Here is an 8,824-nt window from a genome sequence, read left to right on the forward strand (position 1 = left end):
ACCTGAGCAATTGAGAAATTTGTGGAACAAAAAGATGGTAGCATCTAAAGAAGCCCAGGAGATTGGAAAAATAACCGCTAAAGAGGTTGCTTAGGCCATGACGATAGCAGATTCCCCAGAGAGCACCGGGATAGTCGCGGAAATCTCTATATCAACACGCATACTGAGATCTAAGAAAGATAAGCAACCTATCGTTCTGGTGCACATGTCCCCTAGAAACCCGCTGCGAACTAAACTAACCATGGAGGAAAAGGGGAAGGCGATTAATTTGGAAACTAAAGTGGAGGAGGAAGACCTTGAGGAAATATTGGTGGAAGAGGAGGAGGATGAAGAAATGGAGGAGGAAACCAAGAGCGCAGACCTTCTGACCAGGCTACTCGAGTATGTTCCTTCGCGAAAGGGGAAGGCAAGGGTGCCCAAGGACCTAGATGAGAGCAAGAGCTCTCTGTAGACTCCGTTGCTACCTAATGATATCGTATTTTACGGAGTGCACTTAGGACGGGTGCCGGTCCTAAAGTTTGAAGATTGGGATCTTGCGGATGATAAGAAATTCTCACACTTGGCGACCACGCAGCTAATGCAGGCAAAGAAAAACACCATGGTGGGAGTCATAGAGTTGGAGCCGCACAAGTGGTTGCGTGGAGTTGAGAAAGCATGGTTGTTGAGCCTGCTCTAGGTGCCACAATACCATCATGCCCTAGTGACTATCTTCATCATCAGGCATCTGCTCTTCCATGTGCATGATGAGTGTTTGCAGCTGGAGGAGCTCATCCTCATCACGGACCACCTGATTCATAGAATTACTTGACCCCCTTGCAAAGGTGAGGATCCAACAAGCATATTAGAGGGTAAAAGTGATGACTTGGCCATCACGGAGGAAATGAAGAGAGGGTGCGTGATCTCTAGTATCAACCACAATGCCATCTGAGTTGCAACATATACACTGGCTGGAAAGGTCATACAGAAGTGTCGCGCAGATGAGGTGTCTGCGCTGGTGGTTACACTTGCTATGCAATACATAGAGGGGGTCCATTTTAATTGGTCAGAGCATTTGTGCAAGGAGTTCTTGGAGAATTTCCACGAGGCACAAGAACAGGGGAAGACTTTCCACTATGCATGGCTTCTGCTATACATAGTGCTAGTGTCTTGGGATTTGATTGAGGACAGTGAGTTCCCCACAATTGCATAGGTTCTTCTAGAGGCAGTGAAGTACGCTTCACTATGGGCAACCAAATACATGTAGAGGATCCACGACAACAAGATATTCTGGGTGTTCATGGAGATGAACATCAAAATGGGGTTTAATCGAAAGCTACGGTTATCGCCTACTGTCTACAATAGTCCACAGAGCTTCGCAGAGTTCAAGGTGGACTTCCATCACGTATATATCAGAGCACGTAAGGACCCTACGAAGAAATGGAACGAGCTCTCGTACCTGGCCACGGACGATGTCATATTCACCGTGCTTGAGTCATGGCCGCCGAAGTGGTACACTCCAGCCACCTCCACGTTGGAAACAGATAATTCTACCACACAAAGGAAGAAGGAGGAGGCAAAAATACGGATGGCACAGTTGGTAGAGAAGAGAAGAAAAGAGGCAGTAGTAGCAAAGGTGCAGGAGGCACGAGATGTTGCGAAGGCAGCAGCAGAATAACAGAAGGCAACAATAGAATAATAGAAGGAAATAAAGAAGGAACACAAGGGCCAGAAGTATCCTTCACCTAAATAGGAGACAGAGATAGAGGAAGGTGGCACGGACCCACAGATAACCTCTACACGGTTGGAGTTCCAGTGCCCGAGACAGTAGGTGGGGCTATAGAAGAAGTCAAAAGTCTCCAAGACTTCTTTCGACCTGATCACCCTCACTAAGGGGGATCTGCATGACATAGGGGAAATGGTGCATGATGTCATCGTGAAGGCCCTCCAGTAGTTTGTAGAGGAGAATCAGATGGCTTTAGGGGCCCTCTGGGCATAGATACCGGAGTTGCAGGTGCGCACTCCTCTGGCTGGTACTCTATCGACTAACGTCGCAGTAGGAATGGTCGCGACTGAGGAGATGTTGCATGCCTGCATGACCAATACTATAGAGCTACTAGAGGGGGCACTAGGTACAGAGAATGAGGCTGATAGGCCTATGGTCAGTGTGCTAAAGGGAGTGGGGATCAACATGGATGCATTCCCTTGGGAGACACTCTATGTTCTGAAGGATGAAGTGACTACATAACTATAGGCTAGGGAGCGTCACGTGCTCTACGTAATGAGTGAATAAAGAATTAACATGCAACAACTAATCCTGCAATGCGATGAGGTAGTGGCGTAAAACCGACAGATTGTTCAGGTGGTGGAAGAAGCCTACCAGATGGTCCCTGAGCTGGCCATCCCAGCAGAGGCACTAGAAAAAGCACGGATTCGGAGGCTAGCAGCAGGGGTGCATGAAGTGAAGGAGGAGATGGATAAGGTTCAGATGGATCTAAACCTTCAGATAGCAGAGCTATAGTTGAAGGCGCAACCTTCAACTCCTACAGAGGTGAGGGAACAACGCACCAACGCCATTACAATGGGAATATAGGAGATCAACAGTGCAGTGAAAGACTACACCAGATTATTTGAAGAGTCGTTCGAGGTCCTCACCACTCTGCAGGAGGACCTGAACATAAAACACTTAGAAACAATGGTGCGTGAGCTGCAACAACAATATGATGATATAAAAGGGACCATGTAGATGATGGCCCTTACACAAAGGCTCGCACGGATGCAATAAGAAAAAGCGCTCAAGGAGAAGGTAGATGCAGCGCAACATAAGGAAGCAGTTTTAAAGGCGTGCGTACAACCTTGGATCGATGAGGACTTGGTCATTACAACCTTGATCGAAGCCAAGATTGCGCAGATGCAGGGAACGCAGGCGAAGATGTAGGGAAGCAGTTCTGGTACCATGGTCTCTAAACAACGTGTCCGGAAAGTACAATAGGCAGCCGCTCAGTGCGTTGCCAATCTGGCAGTAGTTCAGGCAGAGATGTGAGGTCTCCATACAAAGATCTCTGCACCAACAGAGTGACTTGAGGGCGAGTCACGATGTTTGTGTTGGGGGCCTGTTGGGCATGGGATCCCCCAAGGGAAGTTTTAGGGCTTAAAGCCTAGGTTTTGACTAAATCCTTTGTAAAGACTCTGCGCTTTGTGGGTTCGGAGCGCAAAGTTGTAAATGAGTCATAGGGTTGTCTGCCCTCATTTTTGTAATGTAATGTCGACTTTAGAGATATATCCATGGTCTGCAGACCATGGGATTGTATAAATAGAGCGAAGCTCTAAGTTGTAAAAATAAAAAGGAAAAGAACCTAAGTAATGAAATGAAGGATGAAGAATTGAGTCTTATCTAAGTGTATAGTTGAGTCTTTGGGTCGTAGGGTAGGAGAAGGCTTTGCATCTGAGTGTGCAGAGGCCTAGTAGTCTGTAACTGAGTGCGCAGACCCCTGTAGGTGAGTGCGCAGGGTGAGTCGAGTCTGTAACCATTGGAGAATTAATAAAGATAAATTTCATATCATTTCTGTGTATCTTTTTCCTAGATTGTGCACTAAATGTACTAGGTATAAATTTCATTTCTACTGTTTATATGCTGCCCGAACTCATATGACTGTGTGAATAAGTGAATGTAAGATAAAGTATCCGTTTACACGAAGTTAACTAACAAGTTATGAGAAGATAAGTAAGATTTGCCATGTAACTTGGGGAAATAGCTCAGATTGATGCATTACCAACATGAAAGCATCTCAATCCCTAGTTAGGGCTACGCGAAGGCAATTATAACAGATTTTGAAGGCCTCACAGGTCAGGATAGTGCACGAAGTGACTTGCGCGAAGCTATACACAGTTGGACTAAATCAACACCTCAAACATCTCAAGGGTGCGGAAACTTGGTTCCAGCATCCCCCCAAACTCCTTCAGGTGAGACCTCAGTCCGTGCTCCATGTTTTATTGTCGAGAGGGCCAATAGTGTAGGGATTTGTTTGGATAATTAACTCAAAACCTGGGTCAGGCCCCATCAAGCAAACAACCTGTCATTCGTGAATTCTTGAAATCTTTGAAAATCTTTGGGTTTTAGGTTAGCCTTTTCCCATTCAAGTGCTTGTTCGAAAGAAACTGCTGACTGTAACAAATCCTCAAAGTAATTATCTCCATGATTGTATGCCTTGAGATTTAGTCCTATAGTGACATTGTATGCCACTTTGTTTGGATCAAATTGCCTTGTAGGAAATGTATGAAGCCCGAGGGCTTCTATTTGTGTTGATTCCTTAGTAGCATGAAAAAAATTATCTAAAGTAAAAGAGCCACATTTGATAGGGAAAGTAGGCCATAATGACTTCTTACCATCTTTAAGAACTTTAGTCAGGCCCTTTCCCACAGTCTGGTAGGCAATCTCCCTTGCTAATAGCTTATCAGAAACATATAAGGGAAGGACGTGTGGATCAAAAGTGCTACTAAAAACCCTAATGTATGTGAACCATTCCTCAATGAAATACTTGCCTACAGCTAACAGGTCTTCTGCAACTTCTTGGAAAAACCTAGGGGCTTTCTTATTGAAAATCATTTGGTGTAGGGGAAACACGATAAAATGAAATATATTGTAGAAGTGAGGTATGTAATGCAATTCCCATATTTGTTTATGACTAAGATGGATTGGGTAAGGATCTTGTATGGTCCATTTCCAACCCATTTTTGGAACTGTCGTGCAAAAACATATATATCATCCATAATATAAGCACATAAATAGAAGGGAGGGAGGTTATTTGAAGAGGAGGCTTTCTTTTGTCAATATTCATTAATGGAGGTGGTCAAGTTTTCAGATAGGATAGAAGGAAAATTTATGATATAGGAATTAACACAAGCATCAATCAAGGGAATCCATTCTATTGAAAACCTAGTGTTATTTGGCAATCCATAGAGTTTACATAACATTGCTACTGCATAATTGTAGGGGTTTGCCAAAGAGGCTATTGCATACCTACCTGATTTGTCATACTTGAATTTTTTGTCTAACATTCTCCAAGTCCGAAATAACTTAAAGGGGTCTGGATTATTCTTTTCGAAGTTAGCCACAAATGTGACATCGTAGGTTTCCTACAAGTCATGTATGTGATACATAGCCTTCAAGTCTTCTGCCTGGAATGATCCTACGAGCTCCATCCTTGAATTCTTGAACTGCCTATATTTAGTGATAAGGTTTTCGACCACCTATCTGATCATGTCTGTGTAGGGAAGGATTTTGGCTCTTTCTCCTATCCTATGAAGGAAAGAACAGGAGGCATCCCTGCATTCAGGTCCCAAAGGCTTTGTCGACCCTATTGTTTCTCTCATAACAATAATTTTAGGACGCTCATCCTCTAGTCTCTTGTAAATTACTTCCCAAGCTGTTGCACCTCCAGCTGCATCACATACTGTATCAGCAAAGATACGATACATTTATGTATCCTCTATCTCAACAATGGTCTTTTTAGTTTTCTTCTGCATCACTTTTCTTAAGGACATGTCTTTTGTTGCTTGCCTGAAACAGACAAGATATATTAGCTCAGATGATATCAAGTAATTAAGACTAAAATCCTCTGTGAAATGACCTTGGATCGTGAGAATGGTTTTTATGAGATATTCGATTATAACCACCCATAACCTGGAGAATGATTATCCTCCCTCGGGCCACTAAACATTTAACAACCAGTCAACTCATTTGTTCTTATTATTTAAAATGTAATTATTCTACATGATTTACCTCCTTAATCGCAAATCATTGTCTTTAAAGGGGTACCATATAACTATTATCAGATATATCCGGTGAAATGCGATTGCGAAATTCACAATATCGCATTTCACAAATCGTTAACATTTGTCCTAAGGCATGTTCAAGTTTTTTGCGAATTGCGAAATGCAATTGCGCAGTGACAAGATGAGGTTATCACAACGGGAGACCTTTTCGCATATCACAATTTCATAAAGGATTTATAAAATAGTTGTGTGAAAAAGTGTGATATGCGATTTGCGATATAAGTTTCCTCCTTAGGTCATTTTGCAAGGTTTTGCTAAGTTTTTCCTTAGAGTTAGGCATTATTTTCCTAGGCTTAAAAATTTAAAAAAGGCCCCCATTTATAACTCAAATGCTAGCTATTGTTAGATAAAAATGGGGGGTTGTTTCATAGTACAACAATTGGCGATTCACTTGGGAGAACCAGTTATCTCTGAGTAGTTTTCTGAAATTTCTAAAAACTTTCAAAGTAATTGGAGTTATAAGAATAATGATTTCATGAGTTATAAGGTAAACAATATTTCTCTTGAACCACCATTACTTGCTCAGGCCCATATTCTTAATTACTTCACCCCTGTAATGATAGAAATATAAATGTTAGCACCAGTCAATAATAAGGTTTAAAATAGTATAGTAGGTGCCTCCCGCAGATTAGTTTTTAGTTTTTTTACTCATCTATCATAGATAGAGCCTCTGCTGCTAGTAATAATTCATAGCCTCAACAGGGTTACCTTTTAACAAACAATGATCCATTATCCCATCTATATGAATTTTCAGATTTCAAAATTATATTCATTCGAATTGAATCTCTCTTGGACTTTGTCCCTTCTTTTTTACCTTTTGAGTGTAATCTTTTTCCCTAAAAGCCATTGTCTAGGTGTGGTAACCTACTGTTGACAATGCCATTCACTGGTTGTAAATAAACTGAACAAGATGGCTCTTGATGAGACCCCTTGTCTTCTGATCCAAAATATCATTAACTATTACCCTATTTTGATATGCAGTTTGGTAATATCAGTTTTAATTACTTCCCTATGAACATGGTAAACAAGATCGTAATGAGACTCTTTATCTTTTAATTTTTTTATATTTTATAATTACACTCTAAAAAAGGAGAATTTTGACAGATGGGGTGGGCCATTGGCCTTTTTAAGGGTTTTGGGTGATAATGATAGAGTTTTTAATATACTGCTATGCTGGGAGTCCTTGCTAGGTTAAAGATTCTTTTCTTGACTGATAACAAAACCTTCATATTCTATAAAGATAAGAGTTTTTCATAACATAAATGTTTTCAAGTAAGATTAAGTTTTTCCAAAGGGATGAAGTTTATTTTAGTACTCAAATGTCATAATTGTTCCTTTTAACTCCTATTTTCTTATAAAAGTGAAAAATCAGAAATGTTATCAAAGACTTATTTTGAAAAGCCAGGAGTAAATACTAGTTAACTGTTATTTTCCTAAAAAGAAATATATTAAAAAACTGGAAGAGGTTATCTCCTAAGAAAGTACCTTTTCAAAATTTTCCCATTAATGGGCAAAGAATCTTTCCTACTAAACAAGTCTTGTAAAAGAAACACTGATGGTCAAATTTTTTCAATAATTTGAAAAGGGCCAAGCCATAGTCTTCGGAATTTGGTATGTATACCTTTTTCATCACATGCCTTGTCCAATTTTAGAACTAAGTCACCTACTTCAAGAGATTTTTTACTGGTATAATTTGTATCAAAAGAATCTTTCACTATTCGTTGATGATGGAAGTGACTTTCTTTAGCCTTTTCTCTTTCTTCTTTGAGTTTGAGAATTTGAAATTGTCTAGTGTGGAGAGAAGATGAATGGCTTTCATTGATAAATTGTACTAGGGCAAGAGATGGGATTGCTACATTTTTGGGAAGAATAACTTCTTTTCCATAAACTAAAGAAAAACAAGAAGAACCAATGGAGGCTTTCTGAGTAATCCTGTCTGCCCATAAAGCAAATGTTAATGCTTTATGCCAATTCCTATGATTTTGACCAATAGTTCTTTTGATAATTCTGATGAGGATTTTGTTTATTGATTCTGCTAATCCATTACCTCGAGGATAATAATCAGCTGAATATTTTAACTTGAAACCTCGCTTAAGAGCAAATTCTACCATTGTATTTCCAGAAAAGTAAGATGCATTATCAAACATTAAAGCTAAGGGTAAGCCAAACTGGGTAATTATGTACTGATCAATGAAATCTGTGATGTTTTCTGTATTAGCTATCTTTAATGGGAAAAATTCTACCCACTTAGTAAAGTAATCAATCGTTGTAAGGATTTACATATGCTGCTTGTAAGAGTTAGGAATAATCTCACCAATTCTATCTAATCCCCATTGTTCGAATGGTTGTTGGATTTTAACTGGTTTTAAATGGAATGTTGGCTTTCTTTCTCTTTCGGGTGTAGTTTGACAATTTTCTCACTTCCTTGCATATTCATGTGCATCTTTATATATCGTTTTCCAATAATAACCTGCATGCAGGATTTTGTGAGTTGTGGTATTTCCTCCAAAATGTCCTCTAGCTTGTCCATCATGTAATTCTTGCATGACCTTCTCAGCTTCAGGTTTCTCTAAGCATCCTAGCAATACTGAATCATAATTCTTCCTAAAAAATACGTCATTAACTAGATCATACTGATTTGACTTTAATCTTAAAGCTCTCTTTGTTTTATAATTAAGTTGCATAGGAGCATATCCATTTTTAAGATAAAATTTTAAATCAACATATTGTGATTGTGTATCGTTGAGGCTTACCTCTGATATTTTTACTTCATTACCTTGATCTTCTTCTGATGGCAACTGCGAAGATCCTGTTAACATCCTACAAAAACCTTGACCCCTAACAATTTTAGTTGGCTGGATTTCTACATCATATTCTTGGAGTGCAGTTACCCAATTAGCTCTTTTCTCCCCTACTCTTTGAATCAGTAATTGTCTTACTACAGGGTAGGGTACAACTATCTTTGAATGGGTTTTAAGAATAAAAGGTCTGAAATGCTTCAGAGTTTTAAATA

Source organism: Pinus tabuliformis, chromosome 1_2 (assembly GCF_031772625.1).
Source record: "Pinus tabuliformis cultivar Carrire ecotype Pingquan chromosome 1_2, CPIR1, whole genome shotgun sequence".
Lineage (NCBI taxonomy): Eukaryota > Viridiplantae > Streptophyta > Pinopsida > Pinales > Pinaceae > Pinus > Pinus tabuliformis.